Source organism: Lemur catta, chromosome 5 (assembly GCF_020740605.2).
Source record: "Lemur catta isolate mLemCat1 chromosome 5, mLemCat1.pri, whole genome shotgun sequence".
Lineage (NCBI taxonomy): Eukaryota > Metazoa > Chordata > Mammalia > Primates > Lemuridae > Lemur > Lemur catta.
The window spans coordinates 39,961,492-39,979,719 of record NC_059132.1 but is presented as its reverse complement, the minus strand read 5'-3'; the positions used below and the strand labels follow the sequence as shown (position 1 = coordinate 39,979,719).

General features: G+C 43.3%; 1 non-coding gene across 1 annotated transcript; it reads left to right on the top strand.

Annotated features, from left to right (window-relative positions):
* The first annotated feature begins 12,523 nt into the window (after positions 1-12,523).
* Positions 12,524-12,586, top strand: LOC123639043. The gene has a single exon (XR_006735611.1). It is a non-coding gene; the product is annotated as a U7 small nuclear RNA (small nuclear RNA).
* Positions 12,587-18,228: the final 5,642 nt, after the last annotated feature.

Here is an 18,228-nt window from a genome sequence, read left to right as displayed (position 1 = left end):
GAGCACTGCCTGAGTCCAGGGTGCCCCCTGCTCCTCACTGAGGGCCTCTGGTGGACAAGTGTCATTCTGCCTGGCCACCATAAATTCCCTCTTCTGCTGACGGCACCTCCACTTCCCTGTGGGTGCTCTCTACCCCAGGTTCAGGTCTTCCGAGGGTTGGCTGAACACCCATCTCCCGAGGGGGCACAGGACATAGGTGGGACCTTCAGAGCAATCCACCTGCCCAGCCTCAGTGGCGGGCTCAGGGTTGACTCCGCCAGTCAAGTTCGGCCAAAGAGACTTTAGATCTGGGGAAGTTTGTTGGAGGGAGACGGAGAGAAGCTTTCTCTTTCTGCTGGAACTGCCGGCCTAGAAGGTAATGTAAGGCCAAAGCTCTCAGGGGCCCACCTGAGAGCAAAGCCAGCCGGGACGAAAGCAGAGCTAAGGCACAGAAGGCAAAGGGCAGGGAAGAGACCAGCCCTGAACGACGCCATCCTGGAAGCCCCTGGATTCAACTGTGTCCAGGGTCAAACCCAGTGCTGTTCAGTACATCCCTTTTTGCTTAAGTCAATAGTGACCCTTCTGTCACTGGACAAAGTTCATACACCAGTGTCCACACAGAGCTACGGGCAAGCACAGGAAAAGTCTGAAGCCCCTGCAAGTCCTGTCAACAAAGAACAAGGTCAAGCCTAGTCCCACTCGTGCCATCAAGCCCTGCCACCACGGTGGTGCAGGTGTGCCCGAGGTGCGAGGGTGGGGAGAGACGCCTGGCTGAGCTGGGCGTAAGACGGTTCTCCAGGGCCTGGGCTAGATGGCGGGGGAGGGAGGGGGGAGCAGATGAGGGGGATGAAAAGCTCAGTTTTAGGAATGTGACATTTCAAGCCGTCTGCAGGACATCCGAGCGGTGGTGTCCAGTCAGACACAATACTTAAGGCAGGGGTGGAAACGCAGGCCGGAGATAACAAATCTGGAGGAAGTGATGAGGTCGGCTGGAGGTGGTTAGGTCGGTGGGGGGATTAGGCACAGATGGGTGAGGTGGCCCAAAGACAGGGACGAGAGAGGAAGACTCTCGTGGGGGTGGGACAGCGCCATTTAAAGGGCAGGACGGAGGAGGGGGAACCGGGAAAGAAGAGAAAGGGAACGGGCAAGAGGGAGAAGGGAAACCAGTAGGAAATGTCATCAAAGCTAAGCATTTGGAAGTGTTTCCAAAAATGAAAGCCATTGGCAAAACCAAATGCCACGGAGGGTTCAAGAAGTGGAAAAGCTGGGAAATATCCCCTGGATTTGGTGACCTTCTGGAGAGCAGTTTCATCCATGTGACAGAAGCATAAACCACACCAGACACATTGAGCTGTCCGTCCCCTGAAAGGCCCTTCCACCTCTTTCCAAGGGTTCTGTGCGACTGTCTCTCCCCTCTTCCTTCCCTGTGCCCTGTTAAGTGTCTCCGTCACTCCTCCTCGCACATGCTCTATGGCAGCGCTTAGCACTTGCAGGACAATGATTCTCGTTTTACATTTTTCTCTCTTACAAGACTATTAGCTCCTCCAGGCCAGGGACTCTGGTGCTCACCTCTCTCTTTTAAGCTATTGAATTTGAGTATCACCTACATCTAGCAAAATGCATGCATCTTAAGTATACAGCTCAATTGATTTGTACACAGGTAGCCACCTGTGTGACCCCACCTAGATCAAGAGGTACATATTTCTAGGATCTCAGCCCCCTACCCCACTACACTTCCCAGCCAACACTATTCTGACCTCTATCACATAGGTGAGATTTGGCCGGGTTCACACTCAATGGAAATGGAATCATAGAGTCTGTACTCTTTGGTACTGTCTACTCTCAGTCAACTTTTTGTCATACAGGATGTTGCACATAACGGTAATCTGTTCCTTTCTATTGCTCTATATTGAATACATAGATCACAGTTTATGTATCCATTCTTTTCTGTACCCAGACATTTGAATTGTTTCCAGAGCGTGGCTGTTAAGAACAAGGCTGCTGTGGACACTCTGGTCCACCTCTTTTGTGAACATGGAACTCATGTTTGGAGGGATGTGCCCAGCAGCCCTGGTCTGTCCTTTGATCTTTTTCTCAGCACTCTCCCCTTATCCTACACACGGGGCCAATAGAGTCAATACCCAATAAGCACAAATTGCTCTTGAAATCATAATCCATTTTTCAACAAATATCTTGTAGGAAGCTATATTTAATGGTACTTAATAAGGTCTTTGTGGCATCACCCACAAATGTTTCTGGTTCAATTCCCAAGCAAGGGTATCAAAATCTGAAGAGTAGACCAAAAGCTTAATTAGCAGAAGCTATAAGCCCTTCTTCCTAAAGAAGTCATGATATAAGCTCAAATTGGTTGAAAAATATAGACATACAATTTCAATGAATAAAGTAAACTGTTTTTGTAATGAATAAAACAGAATATGGAGAATTTGGTGTCAAGGAGGAATCAGGAGGAAGACGTGCCATTTTGCCAAGGCGGGGGGTGGGACATACATTCCACTCTAGGCTGGAAGGAGGTCTGGGTCAATGTAACTTTTTGCACAAAAAATATGTCTGGGGAGGAACACTCAGTGGGTGCCTCAACAAATGCCCCAGGAACAACCTCACCAATCAGGATACCAGCGGTGTCAGGTGGGGGGAGTGCGAGCATCCGCTTCAGTTTTCACTGGTTAGAAGTCAACAGTATGGGAAGCCCAGGAGGCAGGAGAAATCAGCCTTCATCTCGTGGAGAACTCTGCTGGGAAATGCCAGCCTGTGAGCCTGCTGCCCCGTCCTCTCCCCACCTGCCTGTGAGGGACAGAATCTGACCACAAGCTTGGCCGGAGTTTGCATGAAAAGAAGTGAACTCTTACCTGAAAGAAAGGATAAAAGGAACTACAAGACAATGAGACTTCTGGTTTGGATGCAAGCCTTTTTCTTCATTCCTTCTCAATCCTTCTCCCAGGCCCCTGCCCAATGCCCTAAGGCAGGACTCAGATACAAGCTTGAAGCCAACAGGATTTACTGGTGTTTTTCTGGGTCTCCTCTGTCCCCTTGGAAATCTGTCCAAGGAGGGGGGAAATGACCCCCTGTCTGCCTGGCTTAAAATATCAACACAAAACGAGAAATAATTTAGGCAAGGGGTGCTGGTGAGGGTGAATTCAAGACCATTAATCGTGTGTGGCTGGCAGACTCGCCTGGGTAAGAAATAGAGGCCCTGTTGAAAAAAGAATGCACACAAAGACAGAATAGGCTTTTTCAGGCTGGGTCTGCCCCAGAGGGAGCAAACTAATGTCTCCCTCAACACCCAACTCCTCTCATTCAGTTGTCAGCTTAAACACAATGACACACTCATTTGCTCTGTGGTCTCATGTTAATAATATATGAGGATTTCAGTAGAAAACAGCCTGATTTAAAAAAAAAAAAAACTTTATGGGAAACAATGACATTGTTTTCACCTGTGGTTCAAAGATCTCTAGCACTGGTCATATCAGGGCAGACCAGGGGAGTGAGCGGTCTACCCGCCTGCACTGGGGACTCCAGCTCTGCGCTATCTGCGCTCAGAAAGCTGGGAAATCCCAGGGACTATGTCCCAGGAGGCACAGGCCACAGGTCCAGGAACACCAAGTACCTGGGGTGCCCCTGGGAACAAAATGGGAATGAACTCTTCACTGTGATTGGGTTTCCTTACTGAACGTTGGCCAAGTGTCCTGAAATATCCAGGACACTGAATTTGAAATTGGTTATTTTATTGTCTTGGTAAATTTACCCAGAAATGCCAGGGTCACAACCGCTATGGTTCTGGCTTTTGAATGAGTATATACGTACAACGTAAGCACACGAAGTGGAGGGCAGGAAAGGAAGGTGACTGCAGAAGCTGGGTGAACCAATGCTATGAAGGTGTCCTGAAGAATTAACCTTATCTTAAGGAAAACGCAGTTTCTAATAGCTTGAAAAATGGCTACCTCTGACCACCTCTTACTTGCTCCATCTCTCCGGTCACTAAGCGTAATCATGCCACCCCCTCATTGGCATGTCCAACCCCGTGATCCGGGCTTTCCATGGTCCACACTCATGCCATGCTCTTTTAACTAGTCGGTTTACATCCCACAGTGAATCGGTATAATCACTTTTTCGCATATATCCTCAATTCTGTTGCTTCTTTCTGGCTTGGTCATGCCTCCTTAACCAAAACATAATCTCAATAATGTCTAACTCTCAAGAAACGTGATTGTACTTCACTGAGAAAATCACAGCACTCGGAAGAGAACCCCACACTCGCAGGCTCCGTCTGCCCGTCTCCCCACCTGCCCCACGCATCCTGCCCTCCTTGCTTCGCTGCTGACAAACCGTCCAGCCTCCTGCTAGAGCACAGTCCCTGTGTTGCTGCGCATCACAGCTTCGCTCCACTCAAGGGCATCGCTGCCTTGTCTCCTATATCGCCACTTTTTCCCATTCAACTGCATCTTTCCCACCAGCATACCATCATGCTACACTTTCACTGTAAGGGAAAAAAGCTCCCATTTCTTTGCTCTCCTTTGCAGTGGAATTTCTTGAAAGAGTTGTCTATCATCATCGCCCACTGTCTTTCCTCCTGTTCTCCTCTGAGCCCACTCCAGTTGGATTTGTCCCCCATCCCTCAGCTGGAACTGGTTTTTTCAAGGTCACTATTGACCTTCCAGTTGGCAAGTTCAATGGTCGGTTCTCAGTCCTCATCTTACTGACTCAGCAGCAGCTTTGGACATGGCCAATCATTCCCTTCGTGGTCTACTTTCTCCACTTGGCTTTCAGGAAACCACACTCTCCTTCCCTCCTGCTTCACTGACCCTTCCCTTCCTGTCTCCTTTGCTGGTTCCCCTCCACACGCTGACCTCGACACTGAAGGTCCCCAGAACCGTGGCCTACTCCTCTTCTCCTCTCAGTGCTTCTTCCCCTGGGGATCTCGCCAATCCTGTGGCTGTAAACACGATCCCCATGCCAGGGACCCGCAGGCGTGCGTCTACACCCCAGACCAACCCCCTCCAGACTCCAGCGATCCACTCCACAGAGCCCGGGGATGTCTAGTAAGCACCTCAACTTCAATGTGTCTAAAACCAAACTCTTGATCTTCCTTCCCCAACCAGCAGCAGCCTTTCCCATCACTAAGTTGATGCTGATTCTTTTATTTTTTTTTTTTTGAGACAGGATCTGGTTCTGTCACCCAGGCTGGAGTGCAGTGGTGTGATCGTAGCTCACTGCAGCCTCAAACTCCTAGGTTCAAGCAATCCTCCTGCCTCAGCCTCCCAAATAGCTGAAACTACAGATGCATACCACCATGCCTGGCTAATTTTTTCTATTTCTTGTAGAAATGGGGTCTCATTATATTGCCCAGGCTGGTCTCCAGCTCCTGGCCTCAAGCAATCCTCCTGCCTCTACCTCCCAAAGTGCTGTAATTACAGGTGTGAGCCACCATGCCAGGCCTGACCCATCCTTATGTCTTTCTTTCTCTCATACTCCTCCTCATCCTAACCAGCTGGGAATTCTGCTGGTTCTACCTTTAAAATGTATCCAGGACCAAACTCTCCTCATCACCTCCCCTGCTGCCACGGGCTCCGACCCACTGTTATTTCTCACCTAGATTCCTGCAATCACCTTCTAATAGATTACCCCACTCCTACCCTGACCATGGTCTACCCTCAACACAAGAGCCAAAGATACTCTCAGAAAATGCCCTGCAGATTGTTCCCTCTTCCCCCCGGCACTCTCTGTCCTGTGGCATCTGAGCAAAAGCCAGCGTCACCCGTCGTCCCACCCTGCTCCCATCCTTGCCTCTGACTCTACCTCCTGCCCTTCCTCTTTGACACTGCAGCCTGCCCCTGTCCTGACCCTCCACGGCCCTCTCTCATCGAGGCCCCCTCATCTGACAATAGACTGTACCATCCCCTCACCTATGCCTACTACCTGCCTCCCCTCATAGCACAGGGGCTCCACAGGGCAGGGGCTCCCTCTGTTTTGTTCCCTACTGTTCTCCAAACACCTAGAACAGTTCCTGCATGTGTAGGTGCTGACCCATGCTGAATGAATACATCCATTGTGCCAACTTTCTCCGATCCACTAAACTCACTCTTCCTAAAGTTGTGTTTGTGTGCTTGTTAAAATGCAGACGGGGCCTTACGGGAATTAGGGAAGCAGACTCCCCGGGAGTGAGCAGGGGCAGCTGCACTTCTGAGAAGCCCTCCGGGCAGCGTGTCCAGGCAGAATCCCCGAGGAGCACGTGCTCAACCCCTTGCACTTCATGGTAGTGGCTTTCAAATTTCCTTTTAGCCTTTGTATCCTTTCTTCAAATGTCAGCCTGCAAGATCCTAATAGATCAGACAGATAAGCCCCCCCAAAACCTGATTTAAGCCAACAGAGGTGCGTCGGGGGGTCCTCCAAAACCCTGTTTCCTTGCAGTGGCCTCTGAAGGACACGCTGCCTCCCAGGGCTTCACAGAGCACAGCAAAGACCTCTGGTGTAAGGTGTGGCTCGAGGCTTATTTCTTTTAAGAAATTTTTATTAATGTTAACCTTTTACTGCCTCAACTTCTCTTTATTAGAATAGAGTGCACTACCATTTCAGAGCACTCTACCCTGAAGATGCTGAAGTATAAAATTCTTCTCTCTGCAGCCCCCGCACCGCCACCCCGCCGGGGCCTGGCTCCAGCCCCTGCCCTCCGCGCCAGGGCCTGGCTCCCCGCACCGTTTGCGCCTCGGCCCCAGCTGATTCCAGCCCTGGATCACCTCGGTTATCTCTTCTCTCCATTCCTCTCCCTCAATCTCCCACGTATCGCTAAAGAAAATGGTGCACCCCTGTCGACTGGCTCCGTCACAAATGCGTGTCGTTGAGTCTCCGCTGGGACCACAGTCCTGCCCCATAACCCCCCTGCCGTGGGGCAATGCCCCTTCCCTTCCCTTCTCCCATGAAGGCCACACCCGGCTCTGCCTAAGACGACAACTCCCTTGCACGGCTTTGTAGATAACATTCCCTTCTGAGCTGACAGAAAACTGAAGCCGTCTGGCAGGTGCTCCCCCAGGTCCCCAGTTCCCCCCACTCTGTCACTGACCTCATCAACATCTTTACTGTCACCTCTTGGGAAAAGGTGTCCTCACTTCCTTTCAAGATAGTCTCTCCCATGCCCCTCATTCCATATCCCCTTCCTAGAACGTCCCCCCCATGGTATTTCTACCTCCTACTTTTCACTGTTCCTACTCTCCAGCCAGAAACAAAAACAAAAAGAAAATGCACACAGTAAACACCCTCGGGACTCTGTGCTCCCTCAAGCCATTCGTTGCTTCGCGTCTCTCCTTCTATTCGTCTCCAACGTTATGAAATATTGCAAGTGGTCATCGCTACATTCTTACCTCCTGCTTATTCCTCAGCCAACGTAAACTAACTTTTGTCCTTTCAAGAAATGCTTTCTCAAAAATGGGAAATCTTTTTTTTCTTTAGCTCCTGTATATGAGTGAGATGTATTTGTCTTTCTGTGCCTGACTTATTTCACTTAATGTCCTCCAGTCTCATCCAAGTTGTCACAGATGACAGGATTTCATGCTTTTGATGGCTGAATAGTAATCTGTGGTACATAAAAAGTTGCTATCACAGGAGTATTGAATAGAGAGAGTAGAACAGTAGTGATCAGAGGCTGGGGGCGCTGTTGGGAGAGCTTGGTTAACGGGTACAATGACAGCTGGACGGTGGCAGTAAGTGCTGGTGTTCCATAGCACACTAGGGCAACTATAATTAAGAGTAATTTATTGTGTATTTCAAAATAGCTAGAATGGAGGGTTTTGAATGTTCCCAATACAAAGAAATGATAAATGTTTTATGTGTGGAATATCCCAATTGCCCTGATTTGATTGCTACCCATTGTATACATGCGTTGAAATATCACATGTACCCCATAAGTACATACACTTGTTTTGTATCAATTAAAAATTTAAGTAAAAAAATGAGAACTCTTACTTCCACACTGAATCCTTAGCACCTAGCCCATTGACTCTCACATAGTAAGCCAGATAAATATCTGTTGCAAAAGTACTTCCTAGTGACTTCCTACTTTCCAAATACAACTGCTTTTTGTTACTAAGTCTTGTCTCCCTGCCACCTGCAGTCTAATCTCCACATGTCAGTGTGAGAGGTCTTTTCAAAACATGAGAAAGATGAGGGGAACAGACGTTACAAGTCCTTTCCATGTCTGTGAGCGCTACACCATCTGGCTCCGACACCTCTCCTGACTCACCTTCTTTCCGTTTTCCCCAGGCTCATTCCACTCCTGCCACCATGGTCTTCTTGTTGTTCTTAAATATCCACATCGTTTCTGCCCCGGGGCCTTCACACATGGTCTCCCCATTCTGGAACCCTCCCCTTCAGGTCTGCACTGGGTTCACTCCTTCACTTCATTCAGGACTTTACCCAAACGTCACCTCCTCAAATACATATATTTGTTTACTCACTGTCAGTTTCCTGGGGACAGGAATATTATCGGTCTCATTTTAGCACAATGCCTAAGACAACGCCTGCTGCCGAAGAAGCGATCCAGTAATTTTTGTTGAGTTAATGGATACATGACTCTGCTCACTTACCTGAATCATTTAGCATTATTAATTGCATCCTTAAAACTTACCCTCTCACTCTTCTCTGGGTTCTGTTGCTAGTTCTCTGAACAATTGACAGGTTTCTTTGTTGACCACTTCTTCTCTCCTAAGCATCCATGGAAATTCTATGTAACTCTATCCCTTTGGCCATGGGTAAAAAGGACCCCGAGCTGGACTTGGAATTCTCTCCTAGGAATTTGAAATACTCCAGTGATAGACCTTAATCACCTCCCAGTTTTGTGCTGCCAGGGAACTCACTTTTGTGCAATTCTCAGTGTAAACCCTTTGTCATCTCTGTACCTACTTGACACCACCTAAATGTGTCATTGATGAGAAAAGAGGATGTTCTGCACTGGTAGTTATATATCTAAATTCACACGTGTGAATTTTGTATAATACAAAATTGTGCAAAAACGGGCCCATCACAACATGCATGCGGCACTCCGGGAGGGCAGGCAAGGCTCAACCACACACGCAGACAAGAGGACCCCACCGACAGAGCGGATTGAGCGGCAGCAGTTGCAGCGTGGGCCGCTGTAGCGAGTTTTTAGGTGTGTAATGATTACAATTACGATGAAGATGGCTAAGGTGTTAGATATTTTCTGTGTGAATCAGAATTTTATTAATTCTATGCCATCAAAACAAAAGGCAAAAGTGCTTGTTGAGGTGGGGAAGTTTGCAATTGCCATCTCAAACTCCAGATTTCTGATATATGTCATCAAAACATCTAATTGTTCTGAATATCATTTTAATAGGTGTTATAAATGTGAACTTATGAAATAAAGGAATGCTAAAAAAAAATGGGGAAAATGATGGTATTCTTGTTTAGCCTGATCTAGTTTCTTGAATGGAACCAGGCCATGACTGTCATTTCAAAGTGGACTAAGCCTTAGGAAAAGCCAGTCTGCAGAGAAAGCAGCAACCTCCCCAGGACAAAGAGAGAGTAGTGAGAGTGCCCGTCTGGTTCCTGGTGCCAGTCCTCTGCTGAAGTGTGGTGCTGCATTCTTGTTCTCTATGTCTATGTGATACCATGGTCCTTACGTCAAGGCCCCATCTTTTCAATTAATCCAGCTAGAGTTTGCTTCTTTTACCAAGGTGATCATGTGCCCTGGTTTGCCTGGGACAGCCCCAGCGTAAAGATCAGGAGGGCTCCCATTTGCTCCATAAAGCATCTTAGTTGGTGATAGTTGATAATTACATAATTATCCTACTTAGAACCAAAGAATTCTAGCCAATATAGAAACCACTCTTTCTACTAGATTGAATATACATTTCTCCTTGGATTCTTCAAAGAGAATGCATCATGTGATATAACAATAGCCTTACTACAGACAGCCTCAAGTCCATGGGACTCTTCCTTATAAAGACCCTCCCATAAACTGATGGCATCACCCCAAGGACCATGTAGTAAAATAAATCTGGGAATGGATGTTTGGAAGCCTATTAAAAGAGAGAAATACTCTCACTCCCCTGAGGGTGGCCGAGTGCAGGGGCTGAGAAGGTGACAGCAGTGGCTGGACTCTGGATGTATTTGAATGTACAGCCTATTGGTGCTGTTGGTGGATTGGATGTGGAGCACAAGGGGAAAACATAAAAAATGACTTTAACTTTTTGCTTGGATGGTGGTGTCATTTACTGAGATGGAGAGGAACAGTTTGAGGAAATGAAAGCAAGAATTCTGTTGTGGTCACATTAATTGGAGATACCTATATAATTCCCAAGTAGAGCTGTCCCCTAGGCAGTTGGAGATCATTGGAGGGTGAAGATAGATGATAGATAGATAGATAGATAGATAGACAGATAGATAGATAGATAGATAGAAGATAGAAAGAGTTGGCTTATAGATGGCATCTAAAACTACAAAACTGGATGAAATCACCTAGGTAGAAAGCAAATCAAGAGATATAGAGAACCCAGGATCAAAACTTGGGTGTGCCCCACCATTAGAGTTTGAGTAGAGGAATAGCAGCCAGCAAAAGCTAAACAAGAGTGGTCTGTGTGATCCAACAATCTCACTACAAGGTATATATCTAAAGGAAATGAAATAAGTATGTGAAATAGATATCTGCACTCCCATGTTTATTGCAGCAGCATTTACTATAGCCAAGATATAGAATCAACCTAAGCGTCTGACAATGAATGAGTGGATAAAGAAAATGTAGTATATATACACAGTGAAATACTATTCAGCCATTAAAAAGAGGGAAACCTTGTCATTTGCAACAATGTGGATAGACCTGAAGGACACTATATTAAGTGACATTAGACAGGCACAGAAAGACAAATACTGCATGATCTCATTCATATGTGGAATCTTAAAGAAAAGTTGACATCCTAGAAGTACAGAGTTGAATACTGGTTACCAGAGACTGCACAGAGGAGGAGAGAGGGGAGGGTGGGGAGAGGTTGGTCAATAGTTACAAAGTAACAAACAGGAAGTCTAAGTTCCGGGTTCTGCTGCACAGTAGAGTGATTGTGGTTAACAGTAAGGTACTATATATTATAAGACAGATAGAAGAGAGGCTTTTGAATGTTCTTATCAAAGAAATGATAAATGCATGAGGTGATGGATATGCTAGCTGCCCTGATTTGATCATTATACAAGATGTACATGTATCAAAACATCAGATTGTACCTCATAAATATGTATAATTATAATGTATCAATTTAAACATTTTTTAAGTTATTACTTTAAAAAAAGACATCAAACCACAGAATCCAAAGTGTTCCAGGTTACCTAATTGTTCATGCGGGTTTTTAAAAGATCCTTATTAAAAATATTTTAATGCACTTTTTATTTTTACAAGTTCTCATGCTTTCTTAAGATTTGCCTTGAGTTAAAAATAAAACTTATGCTTGAAAAAAAAATGAGTGAGTGGTCAGTAATGGAGAAAGAAAACCAGGAGAGTGTTGATAGCATGTAATGAAAAAATAAATAAATAAATTGTTAAAATGGAGGAAATTATTTATTATCACAAATTGTCTAATTGTTTAAGTGTGGTTATTCAGACTTGAGTACTGGCATGAATTATTTTTAGATGAATGCAATGAGCCTGTCACTTCAAAGAGAGCAACTGTCACTCTTGTTGGCAATGATAAAATTAGAGCTTTCTGGTAAAAATTAGAATTTCAGAAGACTTGTATCTACCACCATGAGCCTGATGGCTTACTAACACTTAAAGATATTTTTGTAATGAGATTGGTGGTGATGTTGAGGAACATGATTTTACTAATATTGTAAGTAAAATAATTCAATATTTTAGAAGACATGAAAAACTCAATAAACCAACATTTCCAAAATGATCAGTAAATGATGTTAAAAAATCAAGCATGGGTAACATACAGATAGACATATAGACCAATTGAATAGAATAGACTGCCCTAAAATAAACACTCCCATATATGGTCAGATGATTTTTGATAAGGGTGCCAAGACCATTCAATGGAAAAAAGACAGTCCTTTCAACAAATGGTACTGAGAAAACTAGATACTCACACATAGAAGAATGAAGTTGGACTTTTACCTTAGACCATATACAAAATATAACTCAAAATTCCTCAAAGACCTAAATGTAAGACCCAAAACTATAAAATTCTAGAAGAAAACTTAGGAGGAAAACTTCATGACATTGTATTTGACAAGGATTTCCTGGATATAACATAGAAAGTGCAAGCAACAAAAATTAAATTAGGCAAATTGGATTGCATCAAAATTAAAAACTTCTGTGCCTCAGAGGACACAATCAACAGAGTGGGAATGGGAGAAAATATTTGCAAATCACATATGTGAAAAGGGGTTAATATGCAGAATATATAAAGAACTCCTGCAACTCAACAATAACAATAGAAAACAAATAATCTGACTTAAAAATGGGCAAAAGATTTAAAAAGATATTTCTCTAAAGAAGATTTACAAACAGCCAAAAAATATATGAAAAAAGTGTTATAGCTCTATTTAAAATTTGGTTAGCAGGTTTTCCAGTCCTTTCCAGAAAACCTCATAAAATTAAAAAACAAAAAATAAATTAAAAGATGCTCAATATCATAAATTATTAGGGAAATGAAAATCAAAACCACAATGAGATATCACCTTACACCCACTGGGCTAGTTACTATAAAAAAAAAACCAACAGAAATTAACAAATGTTGATAAGGATGTGGATGAACTGGCATGCTTGCACACTATTGGTGGCATTCTAAAATGCTGCAGCCATTACGGAAAACAATATGGAATTTCCTCAAAAAATTAAAAGTACAATTACCATATGATCCAGTAATTCTACTCTTAGGAATGTACGAAAAGGAATCAAAAGGAGGAACTCAAACAGACACTTACACATCCATATTCACAGCAGCATTACTTACAAGGTGTAAACAACTCGAGTGTCCATCAACAGATAAATGGATAAAGAAAATGTAGTATACACATAAAATGGAATAATGGAATATTATTCAGCCTCACAAATGAAGGAAATTCTGACACGTGCTACAACATGGATAAACCTTGAGGACATTATGCTAAGTGAAATAAGCCAGTCACAGAAAGGACAAATACTATCTGATTCACTTATCTGAGGTACCTAGAATAGGCAAATTCATAGAGACAGAAAGTAAAGTGGGGGTGGCTGGGGGTTGGGGGAAGGGACTGGGGAGTTTGTGTTTAATGGGGACAGAGTTTCAGCTTTGCAAGATGAAAAGAGTTCTGGAGATGGATGGTGGTGATGGTTGCACAGGAATGAGAATGTACTTAGCACTACTGATGTGTGCACTTAAAGTGGTTAAAATGGTAAATTTTACGTTATGCGTGCTTCACCACAATTAAAAATAAATAAATAAATTTATTCATGGATAAAACATTCAAAGTACAAAATCCACCAATGAATTTTAATGTAAGATAGTACCAAAAATTCATTGATATTGTTGTTTCAGATTCTACATTACAGTTAATCTTAAAAAATTATCATTTGTTTAATTTTGTGAAGACTCAAATATTTATAACTATCCAAAGGCCATTTAAAGACTCCTCCTATTGCAACTACATATCTATGTGAGGCTAGATTTTCTTCATATACTTTAACCAAAACAATGTTTTTCAACCGACTGAATGCAAAGCAGATATGAAAAATCTAACTGCCTTCTATTAAGCCAGACACAGTAGACATTTGCAAAAACAAACAAAAAAAAAGTGTAAAACAATGCTATTGTACTTGCTAAGTTTTTTTGAAAATATAGCCATTTTTCATAAAAATATGTCATTTATGTCAACATGCAATAGGCTGCTTATTATTATATAAATTAATAAATATTTTTATATGAATTAAATATTTTTAAATTTGCTCAGTTTTAGTTTCTACTATGGTAAATATCTACAGGTATACTCCACATAAAGATAAGCTCTTTGAGGTCCCCAATAATTTTTAAGAGTGAAAAGGAGTACCAAGACCAAAGTGTGTGAGAACTACTGACTTAGATGACTGTATTACAGAGAATAAAGCATTTAATCCTCCTCTTCTGACTCCCCTGCCCTCAAAAGACTGAGTTTTACTTGAGAGAGAGTTTGGACAATCCCATTCCGGGGCCAGAAGTCTGACATCAGTACCCTTGGGTTGAAATCCAGGCATTGGCAGGACTGCACAGCCTTCAGAGCCTTTAGGGGAGAATGTTTCTCACATCTTCTGGCTTCTGGTGGCTGCTGGCATCCCTTGGCTTGTGACCACATCCCTCCAGTCCCCACCCGCATCTTCACCTGGCCTTCCTTCTCCTCTTCCATCTGTGTGAAGTCCCCCTCCTCTTCTCTCTTATCAGGACATATATGACTGGATGCCATTTTTTACTTTATAGGTCGAGCAACCCCTTCATAATTATATTCATCAAATCTTTCTTTATGAAGTCCAAACAGTGTGAATAAGAAATGTTTGATTTGTTCAAGAAGGTGCTTTGTGGTTGCTTTTCTAGTCTTTCCTTAACCCACAATAAAGGGATACTAGTAAGGGTATGGGTTCTGGAACCCAACTTCCTAGGTTTAAACCTCAGCTCCATCATTCCTAAATCATGTGTTCTCAGGAAAGTTAGTTGTTTCTTCATGCTTCCTCATCCATAAAATGGGAATAATAATATCCTACCACTTAGGATTCATATTTATAAAACATTCACAATAGTGCCTGGCACATAAAAGCATTATATGAACAAGGTTACTAAGAAGAAATTGGATATGGCTTAAGGATTAGATCACTGGAATTGGGACTGGTACCATTGACATGGTTGATATGGACTAACATTTCGGCTGTTACATAAGTCACAAGATACTGGGACCTGGGGACCCAACAAGACTTCACTTTGCATTTCCACAGTAGAAACCACACCTATTTTTCAGAGGTTTCCAGGCAGTGCAGCTGTGCCCCACCCACCCCGGGGGCATCCTGGGTACCCTGAGGCAGCTTCTCTGAATAGTCTCCAAAGTCAGCCCAGTCACATTGAGCTTTTTTTCCCCTTCCTCTTTAGGCACAGCCTCCTTCTGAAAATGAATAGTATATATTTACAGAGAAAAAAATGACAACATGTTTTCTGTGAATAGCTACATCATTTTTATTCCACTTCCTGTTTCCACCATTTGGAGTATTTATAAAGTTTTCCATTTGATCCTTTTTTTGGACAGACTGCTTGTTTGGAAAAAGTGGAGGAACAACAGCTAAATAAAATGGAGTGCCCGGGAACCGAAGCTATAAACAGCCTCAACGGCATTGCCCTCCTGCCCAAGGGTGTAATGAACTATATCTTGGTTGGGACTCAAGGGAGCCAGACTTTGAAGTGGCACAAAGAACAGCCAGTGGGCAGGACCAACATTCAGGCCTGCACAGAGCAGATGACACACAGCACATGGGGATTTCTGCTCTTGCCTGGAATTCATTTGCAGTCATTACCTTGTGTGTGCAAAGAGCAAAGGCAGTTAGTTGCCCAGAAAACAGTGGATGGAAAATAAGGGTTATCGCAGACTATTAAATAGCTCTGTGGTTTCTATTCCAAAGGGATCTGAAAGAGAAGGCTCTTAAAAATCTGTCTCCAGATAGTCTCTAAAGAGAACCCATTAGCAGAAATCAAGCCCTAAATAATATGAGTAGTGAAGTGACAGGAAGCCAGAGAATGAAGGGAGAATCTTGACTGTTGGACAGCAAGTCTGAGGATGCTTGTCTCAGGGCCTTTGCTGACGTCCCGTTTCTCAAGACACAGTGCCTTTCTGTGCCTGGAGCAAGTGATTCAGTGCATTTCCCAGAATGATTTTTCAAGCTGGCTTCTTTGCTGGGTCTGAGACTCAACCCATCCATTTATAACATGTTAATTTCAGGGCAGAGGGAAAGCCACTAACCCAGAGCTAGCCCAGAACCAAAACAGAGCACACTAATACAGGACGGTTTTGAGCTTTCCTGCTCAAAGCCCTTTCTGGCTAAAAGTCATTCCCTGAAGCTTGCGATTCCTCAAAGGAAAACGCCTGATTTTATTGAAATCCCTATGTGTTACATCATGGGACACAGCTTGGTTCCTTTCTTTGTTGCTTACATTTAATCTGTCTGACCTTTAAGAAGAAGAAAAAAATACCTCTAGAGTTGGCTCCCAGCACTGTCACCATGGAAGAACAAGTGCTGGGACCGCCCAAGTTAAGTTTTGCAATGATAAGGCACTTGCTCATTGCAATGTTCTTTTCCTTTTTAAAAAAATCCTTTTAGACAAGCCTGAGCAAGGGCACAACCCCATTTCTGCTAAAAATAGAAAAATCATCCCGGCACAGTGGCACACTCCCATAGTTCCAGTTACTCAGGAGGCTGAGGCAGGCGGGTCACTTGAGCCCAGGCATTTGAGGTTGCAGTGAGCTGTGATGATGCCACTGCACTCCAGCTGGGGTGAGATGCTCAAAAAAAAAATTCCTTTTAAAAAATACCCCCATGGTTATGGATCACACTGAGGCAACTGGAGGAGGTCTGACATTCCCAGACAGCTCACATAAGAATGTGCATCCCTGTTAAAAGTGGGGTTGGAGCCACAGGTGATTTCGTGAATTGCCCCAGAATCAGGGAACTGGAGCGATATGGAGTGTTCTCCCCAACTAGCTCTCAAAGAGGATTAGGAAATGCCGCAAAAAAAAAAATCGCATCAGGATACACAACTAGCAAGGATGGCATTAGATAGGATCCCCAAGGCTGATAATAAACAGGTGTTCACATGTATGTGCTCAGATACTCCACTAGAAAGTGTATGGAAAGCACACGCATGCTCTTCTTAAGATTTTATCCAAATGAGTAGTATGAAAGTCACAGCAAAGTATTTATCCCTGTTAAGTAACTGAGCCATTTATCATAGTAAAGGGAAGGGAATTGCGGGTTAGCATACTTCTAAGCATTTCATTCAAGGGAAAAAGATGGAGGGAAAACACATAATTTATCTTAGGAACAGTAATGTCCTGTTATTGTTAAAAACTGCTGGGACCTCATTAGAGCCTATGAAAACATCATCTGTAAGTACTGAAAGGCAATAAATCTTCCATAGCCAAAAAAGAAAGTGGGCAAAGGAAGGGAAAGGCAAGAAGGAAGAAAAAGAAGGAGAGGTGAAAGGGGAAATAAAACACAGAAGAAAATGACCATCTATCTGTTGGTTTTCTCACCAAGATAGGAGCCAGCAATTTCCAGGTTTGCCTGCCAACTGGCTTCTTAAAATGATTGTGTGCACTCAGTGGCTTGATTGGGAGTTGCCCCGGTAGGAGACTACATTAAGTATTTTTAAATAATTATCAACAATTAGTAAAATGTTTATGATAGATTTTTTTCTCTTCATCCTTCATACTATAACCTCTCAGTGATCTCTGTTCCTTCCTTGGACATTGAAATTCCTTTCCATAAACTGCATCCTGTGGTGACAGTGGAGGCAATTCTGAGTATATCTGGAGCAGATATTTCATAGAAAGGGTTCAAGTGGCTCATTCTGGACTGACTAAACTCTGTCCCTCGATCCTTTGTTATTGGCATGCAGCCAGCGAGCATCTTTCCGGCCCAGCGCCCTTACAAGATTACAGGCGCTGTGCAGCTCATTTGTTCTCTTACGGGGTTGAAAAATGGTCACAGATAATAAGTAATCACCCCGTTTTTTCAAAAAGAAAAAACAATTGCAGCTTCAGCAGTGAGCTATGTGGAAAGCATAGACTGTCAGAACCTGCACAGTAATCACATGAACAAAAAGTTGTCAGAGAGAAAGGAATCTCTTGATAGGTAGACAGCACACTGTACTCTATATTCAATGAATGATGTTCTTTTTTCTTTAAAAGAAATGAGTTGACTCCTATAGTGGCCAAGCTGTATAATCTTCAAACTCCTTAATAGCTGAGCAGCTTTCATGTCTGGAGAGGAACATATGCTCACCATTGTTTGCACTATTTTATTGTCCATTGATTATTTTTTAAACATTTAACACTTCTCTAAATATTTACATTCTGCTTTCATAAACTTAACTATTAAATAAAAGCTAAATTATTGAATAACTACTAAATAAAAACCTGTGAATTTAACAAATTTGACTCCTCTAAACCTTTAAGCATTGATTGATATAAAAATTTATTCAGACTCTTCCAAAGATTTAATGAGCATAAGCCTTATGAATG